This window comes from Acomys minous (genome assembly GCF_964271855.1).
Source record: "Acomys minous genome assembly, chromosome: 4".
Lineage (NCBI taxonomy): Eukaryota > Metazoa > Chordata > Mammalia > Rodentia > Muridae > Acomys > Acomys minous.
The window spans coordinates 27,239,663-27,253,430 of NC_140486.1; the positions used below are offsets into that span (position 1 = coordinate 27,239,663).

The 13,768-nt window shown below is 52.1% G+C and overlaps 1 protein-coding gene across 3 annotated transcripts in view; it reads left to right on the forward strand.

Annotated features, from left to right (window-relative positions):
- The first annotated feature begins 4,664 nt into the window (after positions 1-4,664).
- SYNPO (synaptopodin) overlaps positions 4,665-13,768 on the forward strand; it is a 57,153-nt gene continuing 48,049 nt past the window's right edge. For 2 of the 3 annotated variants that reach the window (XM_084779952.1, XM_084779954.1), the window contains exons 1-2: positions 4,665-4,806; positions 5,364-5,480. The gene's annotated coding sequence lies outside the window, so the exon portion shown is untranslated. Of the gene's footprint in view, positions 4,811-5,363; positions 5,481-13,768 lie in introns of all 3 variants that reach the window. The other variant, XM_084779953.1, reaches the window with a different exon arrangement.

Consider the following 13,768-nt stretch of genomic DNA (forward strand, 5'->3'; position numbering starts at 1 on the left):
TGTTGTTGTTGTTGTTTTCCTACTGATCCCAGCAACTTGGGGAGGGGAGCCTGGAAAGCTCAGCCATCAGGTGATAGCAATAGAGCACACACACAGAAAGTGCTATCGGGTTTGCAGGTGCCTTCTGGCCTCATCTCTGTCCACTGCGCCTGAACTCTTCAAGGGACAGCAGTGGGTTCCTGGAGGCCATGGAGGAGCATTGGTGGTGTGGGGGGGGGCGGGGGGGAGCTAGAAGACAACATACTAGGATAAGGTAGGCAGAGCAGACAGCATGTTTTGATTGTCTGCTTTCTGTATAGAAGTTAATGGAAGATGCATCTTGAGGAAAACTTTCTCATGTCTAAAAATGTTGCTGCAGGTCTTCTCACAGGGACCACAACTCTGGTGAGTCCTGTCAGCTCAGGGTCCCCTGCCTTCACCTAGGATTAAGCAAGTGCCTTGAGGGTCTCATGGGAGAAATGGAGACTTGGACAAAGTTTTAGATTGTACATTGAGTATGTTGGAATTGGGGTAGAGGCTGGAAAGCTGGGGTGGTGGGGAGGGAGCGGGGGAAGAAACAGAATGACAAACTACAAAATGTCAGCATCACAAAGTGTTAATGCTGGAAAGGTCTCTAGACACCATCGGCTCCATCTCTCCCTTCCTGACTTTTAATGAAGAAAAACCGAGACCCAGAAAGGGGAAAGAATTCGGTGTGGGTTATTCAGCGTCAAGGACAGTGGCGAGACAAGAAGGGTGAGCCTTGACTTCACTGACAGTTTCTACACAGGCTGCTTTGCTTGCTGGAAAGGCATGATGTGGGGGTGGGGTGGGGTAGGGCAGAGTCGGGGTGGGAGCTTTGGGACAGGCAGACAGAGGTCTGTAGGCCCCAGCTGCCTGCTGATAAGAGACCCCCCAGTGCCATTCCAAAGGGGTGTTTAATCAAGATGTATTTTTTTTTCCCCCTGCTGCAGACACTATTTTCTCTTATGTAGACTGTGCCGGCCTTCGAGATAAGGCGCCTGGACGTGTTCACACTAAGGCAGCCAAACCATGAGGCAGGAGGCAAAAAATTCCCCTTCTTGGTACCCGCCCCCCCCTACCCACTCCCCCTTGTTTCCCTTCATTCTCTCCAAGTTCTCATGCCCCCCCCCCGCCCCCTCCCAACAAGCTGACTGGCCTCTTCCGGCCTTCCAGTAAGTCAGCCCAAAGGAGCCAGGAAGGTATGTGGCCCAGAGGAAGTCAAAGGAGAGACACTTAGAGAGCCCCCCCTGGAGAAAGAGGTTGAGGCCACAGGGCGCCCCATAACTACAGAAAGCAGGGGATAAAGGGAAGATGTGTCATCTACAGCTTTGCTCCTGCAGCCTTCTGCTTCATGCCATCCTCAGAACCCCTGCAAACGGAATGCAGAATTGGCTCTGGTTGGAGGTTTAATCTGGAGGTGATTAGAGATTCCCCCTAACCACAGTCTCCACTTCCTGACCCCCCCCACCCCCCCACACACACACTCCTGTTCTCCTAATCCAAGGCTCCTTGGGGACATTTTGGGGGAGGAGGCTACCCAGCCAGCTTGCACCTAAAACTCCCCAGGCATAAGAGCTGCTGCCTGCTGACCCAACAAATCTACCCCTCACCTACCTCAGTTCTGGTCCTCACTTGGCCTCAGTGTCCTCTGCCCACCAAGGAGGTCAGACACAGAGAATCTGACCTTGAAATTCCTCCTTTGGTTTCTTTCAGAAGACAATGCTCTCTATCTTAGGCTTCCTGGGCACTGGCAAGCTGGGTTCGTGGCCCCCCCTGACCCCCCTCCTCCCACCCCCCGCATATCAGTACACCACCCTGCCCTGCTCAGGAAGTCACCCCACCCTCTACACATCTGGATGAAATTTAGCCCCCTAAGCAACTCCATTGCTGTGATGCGATCAAGACAGCTCGTGTGTCAGAGGGGGCCCTGGTGCGGGCTGTTGTGCAGGGGTGAGGCCTCCTGGCTCCTGTCATAGCGTTAGTGCTTTCTTGAGGTCTCTGGGGAGATAAGGTCTGGAAAGCAGTGTCCTATTGAGCAAGGAAGAGAGGCACAGTAAACCCCAGTATTTCCTGGATGCCACCATCAAAACCAGGAAAGGGTGTGGAAGCTGGGGGGAAATGGAAGTTGGTCCATGAATGATGCCCATGAAGCCGGTGTAAATGGGACTCTCCCTCCATATTCGCCTTCTGAAGCCTGCTAGGGGACCTCGATGGCTAAGCTGATGTTTGTGAAGCTGTGACAATGAGGAGTTAAGGATTTTGGGCTATGTCTTAGGAGCTCTTCTTTGGGAAGTCAAGCTAATTCCTGCAGCTTTTGCCAGGTTGGGCTCTGGAGCGTCCACTGGAGACCCTTGTTCTGAGCCCATGGCTCAAGGCTGGTTTCCTGGCCATCCTGTCTTTTTTTTTCCCTTTTCTTCACCAACACTCCCTCAACAGGATCTGAGCTCAGGAGTTCTGGTTCTGGGCATGGTGCAAATCAGGTGCCCCACGAGGTTTGACATCACCATCATGACCTCCGAGTGAGAGACCACCAAGTTGCCTAGGGGAAGGTGAACAGGCTTGGAAAAGAAACACCAGGCAAAATCCCCTGTGCTCATCAGTGGTGGCACCTCGCCCTTGAAGATCACAGCCCTCAAGGCATTAGGCCACAGGCATAGGTTCCAGATGGGCATCATCGACTGTACTATGCCCATTGTCCCTAAGGACTTTCCCAAGACCAGTCGAGTGGAGAGCTAAGTTAAGCCCGGCGCTCAGGTCTGCTGCCCAAGGGGCTTGCACGTCAGAGGAGCGGGAGGAAGCAGACCCTCAAGTCATCAATGTAACATTGAGGAGCAAATGTTGAAGCTGGTGGCCATGTTTGTATGCCTGCCCTGAAAGGGACGTAGTGGGGCCGCTAGGGTCACAGCTTAGCCTCCTCCTCCTCTTCTTCCTCCTCCCAGCTTCAAAAAAATTGTCACGAAAGGGACAGTGCTCATAAAACACTTCCCGCAGCGCCAGCAGCATTCTGCTCACGGCAGGATTATTATTATTATTGTGTGGAATGACTATAATCAAGACAATTACTCCTCACCTAGAAAATGTCCTAAGGCAGCACACAGTCCCAAACTCACAAGAAGCTTCTTTCTAAAAGGCTCTGAGCTTCACCAACAGAGTTCTATGCCGGTGTCCAGAGCTCATAGGCCCCTCCCACCAGAAAGCTATCAACAGAAGTAGGAGGGCACAGTGGGACAGTTGGCTTCCCGGAGACCATAGGGGCAGCCAGCTTGGCGTGGAGGGTCTGAGTGCTGGGTTGGGGGGGGGGAGGAAATTGAAGTGGGATCTCAAAATGCACCTCCTGCAGTGCATCCACTCATCTGGGGTGATGGGAGCTGCTGTCTGCTCACTGTTGGAGTGTAGGGGTGGAAGGACTTCTTTAACAGACCAACTCTGAGATGGATAAAGGTTACACTGAGGACCACCCAGGGGCAAAGAAGCCAGTAAGGACCTGTTGGAACCCAGACAAGAATTTAATGCCAGGATCCAGGCACAGCATGAAATTCCAGAGAGGGAAATCACCACGTTGGTGAGAGTCCCTTTCAAATCCTTTCTCGTATGATCTTTGTCACTCAGTGAGATGGTTTTGTCTACTTCATCCATAATGGGAAAAAAATGTCCTTAGAGGGATTCTTGAAGGTTATTGATGCCAGGATGAGGGTTAAAACGTCAGATCTCCTGCTCTCAGGCCACTGTCCTTTTTCCACAGACACCTTAGAGGTGCTGCCTAATGACAGGTAGGGTAGGCCCACAATAGACTTCCTTAAATGAAGAGATGCTTAGTGGACTGGTGATGGTTCTGCCATCTCAGGGCCAGATCTGGGGACAAGTGATGTGTAAGTGACATTAGGGTCACAGTAGCCAGGTCTGGAGTTAGGAGACCCTGGCTGGAGGTCCAGGCTTGGACTGACCACCCATGTGACCGAGGGAAGAAGCAGAACGCCTGAGCCCTAGTGACTACCAACAGAGACGAGTGGTCCACTCTCTCCTGCAAGGCGTATCTTTGAAAGGTCTCTGAGCAGATGGAAGCTGAGACCTCTGCACCAGGTGTCCATGACTCCTGCAGAGTCAGGGATCCAGGCAACCTTCCATAATTACGTATGTTCATTATGGGCTCTTAGTGTCCTGCCCTATGCTAATTACTTAGATAAATGGATGAGTAGACAGCTGGCAAGGAGAGACTGGGCTCCAACAGCAATGGAGGTGACTGAGCCCCGTGGGATCCTTGTGTGATGCCGTGCAAGGCTTTACCTGAAGGGAGCTGAAGGCCTATTCAGTCGCACGGTCACTCAGCAAGCTCAGGCGTAAGGTCAGGCTCCTACTTTCTGGCCTGCCACCACCTTGCTTTACCTTCTCCAAAGCCTGGCCCTCTTGGGGGGCCCATTTCTCTTCCTGGAGGACAGAAAGAGGGCACCTGAGGAGTGGGAGCTGGGCTGCCACCGAAGGAGACTTTCTCGCACCTGAAGCCTCCAGGCCTGTTGGGATCTGCCGGCCTGAAGGGGATTTCCTGGGGCGGGGCCCTGTTCCTAGCAGTGCTGACGGGTGTCCTTGGACAAGTGCCCAGAATGGGGGGGTACTGTGTTCAGAGCAGTGTTCCAGTGGGAAAAAGAGGCGGGTACACTCCCAGTCCACACGCTGGCCCTGCCTCCCGGCCCTGGGGTCTCCCCATCTTTACCCCTGAGGTGAGGAAATAAGGCATCCCGTCTGTTGAAGGAAGCAGCACTGCCCTTTGGCCCTTTGGATCCTGATGTGTTTGCTGTGTGACTTCAGGCAAGTCCTTGCCTATTTCTGGGCCTTGGCCCCTGTTTGTACAGTGAGGAAGGGAGAGATGTCCACATTCTTTTGGAACTCTGACACTTGAGATCTGTCTTGGGGCTTGGGAGGGGGCTCCTGAGAAAGGGGGACAGGATGGGACTGAGTTCCTGGGACTCACCTCCCAAATAGGGTAGAAGATGTGGAGGCTCCAGGGTAGGTGGTGCAGGGGAAAAAGAGCCCCAAGGCCTCAGGTGGCTTCAAGAGGGGGGCTTGGAAACATGTTTATTCTGAAGTGTCTGGTGTCACTGGGGCCGCTTCTCTGGGGTTTGAAATGCTCCAGAAGGCAGCACTCCGCATGTGTGTGTTTGTTGAGTAGAACATGGGTTGTATTTATTCATCCCTTCGCCCGAGCCCTTAAAAATATAGACGGCTAATGTCTTCAGTATGTATGAAATATCCCATATGCTCGGAAACAAAAGGGGCTCTGTTATTAAAGTTTCATTTCCACACGCCCCCCCTCCCCTCCCTCCCGCCCGCCCCCTGACACCCTGCCCTCCTCCCATCCCGTTCAGCCTGCTAGAGACAGCGGAGAGAGGAGGCAGACGGGCAGGCGGTGGGCAGCAAGCTGCTGCGGACAGAGGCTGGGCACAGCCTGCTTCCTCTCCAGTGTGTGCAGAGTCCAGTTCCAGGTGAGGGGGGGGGCGGGTGGTGACAGTGGGAAAGGACTGTAGAATTTTCCAGAGGAGAAAGGTCCCTGGGATGTCCAGTGGGGAGTGGAAGCTGAGGTGGCCCTTCTTGTGGGCTCCTATGAAGTCGGGCCCCTGGCAGGGTCCCACTGTCTGGGACGGAAATGCCCGCTCTGCTGCTGCTGCTAACTAAAACCACATGTGCCTCCCAGGCAGCGGGACAAGGACACCGCCTGCAGCATGCGCCAGAGTAGGTGAAGGGCTATGCAGGAAAGTGTGTGTGTGTGTGTGTGTGTGTGTGTGTGTTGGGGCTCATCAGAGTGTTAAGAAGACATCAAGGTTCTCTGTGTGTGTCCCTGTACATGCATGCCTGAATGGGTCTGTGCCATCTCTAAGTTGGAGTGTGTTGACTCACAGGACTCACACATAGCCTCCCTCCCGGCCCAGTGGAGGTCCTCACGGTACTAGGCTCCTTCCTGCCCACAGCCCTCTATTATGCAGCCGCTTTCAATCTTCTGTTACTTGGAGGACTTCTTCCCGTGTTCCCGATGAAACATCAGAAGACAGGGGAGGGTAATAGCAGCCCCCTTTCCCCCTCTGTTTTCTGTTCTTCATAGTGGTACTTCACCTTTAGAAGCCTGGCTTTGTCACCATAGCCTGAAAGGTAAGGGAACCAAGTGTGAGCCTTGAGACAGCTTGTTCCTGGCTATCAGGGGAACTAGGGCTGGGCCTGTCCAGACTCAGGCAGAGGGCATGGGTTGATTGGGATGAGGACTTAGGCTTGGGGAAAGATGGAGCCTCCCTTCTCCAGTCTTTAGCCAGTGGGATCATTTCTGGGGGCCAGGTAACCTGAGTCCAAGGCCAATTACTTCCTGAAGAATGAGCCTTGGGGGTGGGGGTGGGGGTGGGGTAGGGGGTGGGGTGGGGGGTGGGGAATGAGGACTTCTTATTCGGGTGGTGACCCTGCCAGGGTTTGCTGCACAGGGCCTGCCCATCACCTGGCCTCAGTCTTCTTTCCTACAATGACATGGTTGGGCCAGGGTTGTGCTTCCAAAGCCCAGCATACGTACTATTGGCAGCTCACGTCACAGTGCCCTGCACACCGCTGCTTTTCATCTTAACAAGAGGTGTGCATTAGTCTTACACTGGGGAAAAATGTACAAATGGCATCTCGGAGCTGTGAGGAGATTTACTCTTCTAAATGAACGACAACTGGGACTCTGTAGAAAACCCTTTAGGTCCTGTGCCTTTGGGCAGTAGCCTTTTTTAATGCGTCTCGCATGGAAACTGCTCTCAAGACTGTTGTTGGTTCTGGGGATGGTTATGCAGCAAAGTTAGCAGAGTGCCCTGGGTTTGATCCTTATTGCTGCATAAACCAGGAGTGATTGGTGCATGCCTGTAACCCCAGTAGCCAGGAGGTGCAGGTCATCCTCTACTATGTATCATTTGAGGCCAGTATGGGATACATGAGACCCCATCTTACACATACAAAAAGAGTGTAGTTCCAGCTGTTGAGAGCCAGATGTTATCTCCTGTGGAGACTGTCTTTTGGTCCCACAAATCAGCAGGACTGCAAATTGCATGAGTTCAGAGTGGAAAGACCAGTTGCTACTCTGTGTGTGTGAGGTGGGTGATGTTTGGGAGTACATGGGCCAGCGGGACACAGGGGGAAAGACCAGCTTATTCTTAAGGTGGGTTTGGTGTCTGAGGTCAAAGGCAGCAGCCTTGGGAAGAAGAATGACCCATGAGTGGCATTTTAAGTGCTTCCTCCGGCCTCAGCCTTCCTTTGAATTGCTGATAGGGTCGGGTGGAGCTGTCCCAGAGGCTGCCACCTTGGCTCACGCCTTTCCTGCCATTCACCCCGAACTTCCAGACACTTGGCTATGATTTATATGCTGAGCCAGGACTGACCCCAGGGGAGGCCAGTGCTGCTAGGGATGGGGGTGAGGACTTGCTGGGTTTGTGAGGGGAGTCTTAGCAGCATTCGGGTCACTTCTCCTGGCTGAGCTGGTCTAAGATGGCATCCTTGAGGACATGCCCCTCCTCCATGAGTTCACTATGGCTGCTGTTGTAGCTTGGTCATTGCTTATTCACGGAGCTTCACGGGGCATCTTCCTAACCCAAGCTCTTGGGAAAGCCCTATTCTGCTCTGTTGTAGCATCGCCGTTTCTGGGCCCATTCTTTCTTGTCTCATCTGTTCTGAGCAGAGGGCATGGACTGACCTCTGGCACACAGTGATGGAGAACATCCTTGGGTAGGGAGGAGGAATTCATGACCCATTCTTGAGGAGGCAGTGTGTGGAGGAAGGAGCTGAAGGCTGGGTTCACTATGAACTTACCACTAATATGTTGTGTGACCGTGAACAATCTCCTTACATCCTCTAACCCAAGGAATCATCGTCGTCGTCATCTTTGGTTGAATGGAATACCCTGTGACAGGCAGCAACCCACTTCATGAATGTTCTTGATCCTCTAGAAGGGTGCCCCCTCCCCCACGCATAGTGTGGATGCAGGGTGGTCATGTGAAGCCTTCCACAGTCTGCAGGCCCAGGCTTCTGTGGGGCTGGTGGTAGCTGTTTCGGACTCCGAGGAAGCATCTGGCCAGGGTCAGGGCCACAGTTCCTGCCTGAGCACTTCTAATGGGCCTTCAGTGGCCTTGTGAGGCCTGCTGAACAGTCACAACGACTCCACTGTCACAGCTACTTCACTGCCAGGGCCAAATAGACCTCCCTGGGCTGCCCCTGGGAGTTAGGGGGATCAGCTTGCCTGAGACTCTGCTTAGTTGGTAGGACGTGAGCTGCAAGACCAGCTTTTCCCCCAAAGAAATGGCCCCATTTGGAGAACAGACCTACTTCTGTTCCAGCATCAGTGACGGAGGCATAGGATTAGCACTCCACTGAGCTCCCCGCTGCAGCTATGCCCTGGCTTACCATCTCCTTCAGTTTCCTTGAGTCCTTTCTTCTGAGTTTGTTAGACGCAGAGTAGGATTGGATAAAGTGGTTCATCTGTAGTGCTGGAACAAGCTACTAGTGACAATTTCAATCTTGGGCAAGGAGAAACCGAGGGCTGCAGTTGTGTTAAAAAACCAAGAAACAAACAAAGGATAAAGCTATGCAGCCAGCCTGTAATAGGCAATTCCTGCAGCCGCTGCAGGGCTCTCTAGGTCTCTGTGAGTTTCTGGGCTTTATTTTCCTGATCTGTAAGATGGGTCATCAGAAAGTGACACAGTAAGCAGGACAGGTGGCCATGTACACACCACAGTGGGCGCTAAGAGTTCTATAACTCTGCCGACCCTGTGACAGAGAAGACATCAAGACACTGAATATTGGTGCCCCGAGGTGTCAGACCAGCACCAGTTCTTCCCCAGGCTGGAATCTGGTCCCAGCCTGTGGCTCTGTGACTCCAAACAGGTTGCTGGACTTTGCTAGGTCTCATCCCCTCATATGAGACAGATGCAGAGAGAGCGTCCACCTCATGGTGGCTACAGGACTCCATCAGCTCTTTCTCCTGGTACACAGTAAGAATTTGGATGATGATGGAGGCCTGGAGGCCTTGCCTCTCAGATGAATCCCCTCCCACAGTCCCCTCCTGCTCTGTTCCAGCCCACAGGATCAGCTGGCTCACTGGCCAGAAGGTTCAGGTACCATGCTCCAGGGTTCATCTTAGATTTTACCATGAGCAGTGCCCAAAATAGGTATTGGAAATAGCTCAGTCCAGACTCACAGGATGCATGTAGTCAGTGGTGGGTCAGGGACAGTGGGGATGGCGTCACACTTGAAGAATACTAAGTGGGGCACACTTGGGAAACTGAGGATTTGAGGAGAGAGCTGGTGTGGACAGGGATGGGAGGAGTGCAGGAAAGAAGGAAACAGGAGTTCCTACCCCCCCCACCCCCACCCCGCTGCCTCTGAGCTCCACTGGAAGCAGGAAGGGGTTAAAAGAACCGGAAAAGCAGAGGAAGGCATAGTCAGGAGAAAGCCTAGAGCGTGAAGCCAGGGTTGTTTGGTCTGGCTGAGCAGCCTCCTGGGCCACCCTCACCATGTGTACATGAGCAAATGAGCATACAAAGAAATCTATACATCAGTGGTCATGGCCCTCACACACAGAAACAAGCACACAGCTACATGTCAGCATAAAGGCACACAGAGGCATAGGGACATGCAAACAGATATGCACATAAAACACACACACACACACACACACACACACACACACACACACACACACGGTGGGGTGGGGGTGGGTGGTGAGAGAAATAGAGCAGGAAGCTCCAAGCTGGAAGGCATGTGCTGGGGTCAACCTGCCTTTCCTCTGCCCTCACTGCAATGTTAGCAACTCTTGCCATGTATGGAGGCAGGCTCTGTTCTAAGTACTTAAGATAGGCACTGTCTTTAGCCCTGACTTGCATATGGAGAAGTCGAGTCTTAGAGAGGAAGAGCAGCTTGCTGGAGGCAGAGCTTTAGCTGTCAGCTCCCCAACCATGTCTGAGCCACTAAGGTCCTACCATGGCCCCAAGGATGGGGCTGGGCTCTGCATCTCAAGCATGGCCCGGCCCAGGGGAGCCTCAATAGGAGTTGGTTCCTTTTCAGGCCCAGAGTAGAAGAAGCAGCCTGGGTTTCTCTCTCTCTCTCTCTCTCTCTCTCTCTCTCTCTCTCTCTCTCTCTCTCTCTCTCCCTCTCCCTCCCTCTCCCTCTCCCTCTCCCCCTCCCTCCCTCCCTCCCTCTCTCTCTCTCTCTCTCTCTCTCTCTCTCTCTCTCTCTCTCTCTGTCTCAGGCTGTGATGAAGAACAGAAGCATCGACAGGCTGGGTCGGTGTGTTCCTGATCCTTGAGCATCTTCCATGCCCCCTGAGGCGACACCTCTCTCTGCCACCCACCCAGCCACTGCTTCAGCAAGTGTGTCTCCAGCTTCCTTAGTAACAGCTTTGGGCAGCTATCGTAGTTCCCTTCTATATTACTTTATGTTAGCCTGCATATATGATGGGACGGGGGAGGCCATTATCTCTTTAAAAAAAAAATAGGCTTAGGTCTTGGGTATACCCTGACTCTAAGAGTACATTCACGTGTGTGTGTGTGTGTGTGTGTGTGTGTGTGTGTGTGTGTGTGTGTGTGTGTGTGTATGAGTGGGGTGCAAACAAAACAAAATATTTATAATTTTGTCTATTGGCCCAAGAGTGACAACTGGGCAGGTATGGAATGTAGGACACGTGGTATAAACAGGTTACAGTGAGATCTTTGTGGACTGTGAGCGTACTATCTAGAAGCTGTTGAAAGAAAAACACCAGCACACTGGCCTAATGTTCCTCTTTATTGATGTAGGTAGGATGCCTAGAATGGCGAGGCGTGAGCTTGCCACATTCCTTATGGGTCTGGTTTTTCACTGCTGAGGCATGATAGAGTGGGCTCACAGCAGGGAAGGTGGGCAGCGTGGGAAAGGGTCTGTGTGTTCTTACAAGGTCTGGATGAAGGTTAGCTGCACAGGGAAGCTGGGCGTCCTCAGAGGGCAGAGATCAGTGACAGTGGCAGAGGTCTGAGCTACCACAAGAGAGGGCTCACTCAGTTCTATAGGGAAAGGGTTTTAAGATTAAGAATGTACTACTGGCTTTGGAGGAAACACGTCCTGACACTTCAGATGTACCAGCTGAAGCTTGGGGCCCTGGGAAAGGGGATTCAGAAATCAGGGAGATGGGCTGGAGAGATGGCTCAGGGGTTAAGAGCACTGGCTGCTCTTCCAGAGGGCTTGGGTTCAATTCCCAGCAACCATATGGCTCACAGCCATCTGTAGCTTCAGTTCCAGTGATCTGATAATATCCTCTTCTGACCTCTGTGGGTACCAGGCATGGACTGTGGTTCCTAGACATACATATACAGGCAAAGCACCCATTCACATAAAAAGAAGTAAGTACAATTAAAAACACATATAAACGACTCCAGAAATCACAGAGAGTTTAGCTCCATCAGGGCCAACATTTGACTCCCAAATTAGTGTCCCTACAATACTGCTGTTTCCATGCTAAGCGCAAAAGATGCAGGTCCCTCAGGGGAGACCTGGACATACCCTATCTGCTCTGGGCGCTGCGTGCTGTTCAGCCTCATTGCCAACCCTACCTCATTCTTTACAGGACATGGTGCCTTAAGCAGAGAGCCACAGACCTACCAGAATTGGGGGAGCCCTTGGAGAGCATCTGGAGCAACCCTCTCACTTAGTGGAGGGGTAAACTGAGGCAAACAAGGATGCCATGAATGCATCTCATCTTGTCTGAAATTAGTGGACTCATAGGAGGGGTAGATCATAGTTCTGCCTCAATTAGGTTTCCAGTCCTGGCCTTCTATATGTCCCCAACCTGTCCCCAACCTGTCAGGGCAGCGATGGACTGAAAATGTCCCTGTCAGAGAAGGCTTCCTGGAGGAGCCTGCACGCCCTTCACCACAGCTCCTGGCACGTCTTGGGATATGTTCATGTGCAGTTACTTAGGCCCTGGAGATGTCATCCATTACAGTAGGTCAAGATATTCGACAGCTGCTACACAAAAGGAGAACGTGACAATCTCCCTCTGCCTTGTCCCCTACAGAGCACTTTGTATTTTCTGAAGTTGTCTGGAATGTTCCTCCATTTCCTAGCTCATCCCCTTCTGCCCTCCTAACCTCAATCTCAAACCCAGGAGAATCCTTGTTTGACTCTCAGTCCTTTTAGCAAGCTTGGTATACAGTCTGTGTGCTGGAGAGCTGGCATGGTGGCACATGCCCGTGATCCTGGTACACTGGGCATGGAGGCAAGAGGATAAGCACAAGGTAGCCTGGTCTACATGGCCAGCTTCAAAACAGCCAAGGCTACATAGAAAGGCTGTCAAAAACAAAATGAAAGACAGACAGACAGAGACAGAGACAGAGACAGAGACAGAGACAGAGACAGAGACAGAGACAGAGACAGAGACAGAGAGAGAATAGGTGGTGGCTAGCCTGGGCTACATAGTGTTTTGAAGGCTAGTCTTGGCTATGTAACAAACCCCTTGTCTCAAAGAAAAAAAAATAAAAGAGAAAAAGAACAAATTATCTCCCCCAACTCCAAAGAAACAAACTATGCAGAATGAATAAATAAATAGTGAGGAAAGCTGACATGGCTCCAGTGTGGGGACCAGTAACCAGAGCCCTTCCTGAGCCAGGCCATGGTACAGAGTGCTCCTCCTCAGTCACCTCATTTCAACCCCACAACAGTGCCCAGGAGGCACTGTCCTTGGCCCTATTTTACAGCTGGTCAAATTGAGGCTAAGAGGCTCAGCGACACCTCAGATCCCTGAAGTTCAAGGGCGCGGCAGTAGATGGCATACCTTTCCCAGACTCAGGCGAGGGCTGATCACAGGAGCCACATGTGTAATTTTAAAATGTCTGCAGCCACACTGAAAAACAAACAAACAACGCTGCTGGAAGAAAGACACTGGTGAGATTAACTGTAATAATGTACTACTTACTTACAAACAGAGTGGGATTATGCTGAGATGTTTTCTTTTGGAGTTTGGAGTTCTGGTGGTGGTGGTGGCTGTATCATCTTGAAGAATGATCTGTACTCTTTGCTTAGAGTGTGTGTCACTCTGTGCCACATTTCAACTACTTGGCAGGGTACACGGCTATTGGTTAGCACAGGTCTATATTCTATTGCCTTGCAAGGGCTTACGGTGGCATCTCAGGGTCACAGGAAGAAACCAGTAGTATTCAACTGAATCATGATCATTCTTATCATTAGCTGTTGCTTGTCCGAGAGGAGGCTGGAATGAGGCCATGCGCCTCTGGCATAAACTGCACCCTGATGTCTCTATTTCCAATCTCCTGAGCCTGAAGCTTCATGCCTCCCAGGAGGAGCCCCTTCTGTGACCCTTTGGCCTTTAAGTTAGGAAGAGGCAGCTTGGGGAGGAAGGGAGGCTTCTGAGAGCCTTCCATCTCCCTGGCTGGCCAGCTGGGTACCACATGAAGTGAGGCCTCCTGGGAGTTGATAAGCCTGTAGCCCATCTGCTTGGGGACATTTGTAAGTGGCTGGGTTGCAAAAGAGAAGGCAGAGGACATTCTGCCTCCCAGGTTCCTGTGCACTTTCAGCTCCGAGGGTTGTGAGCCAACACACAGGACTCACTAGCCTTCACACACACTTTTCACGGAACCCCATGAATTATTAAGCGAGACACGGATAGGGGTCTGCCCAGCTCCCTTTCCACTGTTGTCTGGGAACAGCTACTGAGCGCTTGCAAAGAGCAGTATTCCCAATCCCTCCTAGGAAAGACAAAAGCTTGCAGATGCCTCAGTCC